The sequence below is a fragment of the Atta cephalotes genome (assembly GCF_000143395.1).
Source record: "Atta cephalotes unplaced genomic scaffold scaffold00010, whole genome shotgun sequence".
NCBI lineage: Eukaryota > Metazoa > Arthropoda > Insecta > Hymenoptera > Formicidae > Atta > Atta cephalotes.
In genome coordinates this window covers 3,534,586-3,536,368 of record NW_012130074.1, presented here as the reverse complement: position 1 = coordinate 3,536,368, position 1,783 = coordinate 3,534,586, and the positions used below count along the sequence as shown (strand labels likewise).

The window sequence follows — 1,783 nt, the reverse complement described above, 5'->3', positions numbered from 1 at the left end:
AGAGAGAGAGAGAGAAATGAAACCGGAAAAAAGAACTGACTCAAGCATCGCAACTAACGCTTGCAACGCTATAGTACTCCCCTCCCAGTGTAAACATTAAGGAAAGAAATACTGATTAAATTATTTTAGAACGAAAATAAAATTAAATGAAACAAACAGAAACTTATGCTTACTAATCACAATGAAATATCACGCGAATTAATCCTTAAATCTAACAGTTTTTCGCTTGGTTGCTGGATCAAGATTTTCTTTCACATTGCACTGGAATGTTAGTTGAAGACGGAGACGCAATGGACGGAGTAGTTTCTGAGTCTTAAATTGTTAAATAAGCGGGCTTAAGTTTATCGACAGTGACGTTGATACATCTCTCGTCGATTTCTATAGCAAAGACTGTCCGAAATGCGCTCTAATACTTACATCTGATCCGGTGTACAGTTGGTCCAGGGGATTATTACCTTCTACTTTGAGGAAGATGTGAGAGCAGTTATACAAATCTTTATGGAAAAATAACTTAGATCTAATGTGATGAAAGGTTGATCTAGGCCATAATCTTTGCACAATTACGCGGAAATCCTCGACGAAAATTCGTGAGTCGCTCAGCATTTTTTCAGAGGAGAAAAATGCGGTACTCATGCGGTACTTTGAGCGTAGTAAACTAATTCCGTAAACTAATTCCACTACAGAAGTGCCTAGATCCTCTTTGAAACAAGTTCTTAGTTCGAGCAATACTACTGGCAGTGTGTCTGTCCATCGAGTTTCACTGTGATATATTAATGTAGTTTTTAAAGATGGCGATGCCATCGTTCGATGATGCAATTAGATTTTGGATGGTATGCAGTCCGACAATGTTTAGAATCGATGAGTTTGATTAATGCATCGAACAGTTGCGCTTCGAATTACGAGTATCCTGATCAGTGTGATCAGGCATTCCAAATCTGGCTACCCAGTGAGTGAAAAACATTTTCGCCATCGTGTCTACAATACAATCCTGTAATGGAATAGCTTCCGGCCAACGAGTAAATCGGTCAATCATTGTTAATAAATACTTGAAACTTTTGGCTGAAAATAGAGGATCGACGATATCGATATGTACAGGCTCGAAAGTATCTGGTATTGGTATTTTGGTAGGCAAGATATGATTATGCCGATGAATTTTAGATTGCTGGCATACTAGACAAGTGTGGATCCTTTAATGTCTTTAGCCATAGAGGGCCACACAAATTTTTATGCAATTTGCTCTATCGCTTGGATGAGACGTTTAATGCTTGTCAAAAACTCATTTTCGTAATAATCCAGGAATGATCTGATCTCTTCTTCTGAAGTCATAATAAATGTTGGATCTGTTTTCGATAAGGTAAACTTTTTGAGCTTCAAAAACATTGACGTAGATTGCTTCAGTTGTTGCAATTCGTCGTCCGAGGTTTGAGTTTCTCTTCTCAATCTCTTGCATATCGAGACTAATTAGCATCACAATACTGTCGACGCGAGATAATGCATCTGCTATGTTTTCAGCGCCTGAAATATGATGTACATCGTGAACTCCGAAATGAAGAGTAGTTGATGAGTTTGTCTTGATGACATTTGATCCGATTTCCTCTTGAAATAGCGTACAGGTTTATGAATCGTGATAATGTGAAAGTTCCCTCTAGCATATATCAGAAATATTTGATAGCTGCATAGATAACTAATAATTCTCTATCATATGCGCTATACTTTGCGTAGACATGAATTTCCTTGAAAAGAAACTGAGTGGTAAAAATCCGTTGTTGTGCTATTGCAATAC

General features: G+C 37.7%; 1 pseudogene; it reads right to left on the bottom strand.

Annotated features, from left to right (window-relative positions):
• LOC105627878 overlaps positions 1-970 on the bottom strand; it is a 17,602-nt pseudogene extending 16,632 nt beyond the window's left edge.
• Between the last annotated feature and the right edge of the window lie 813 nt (positions 971-1,783).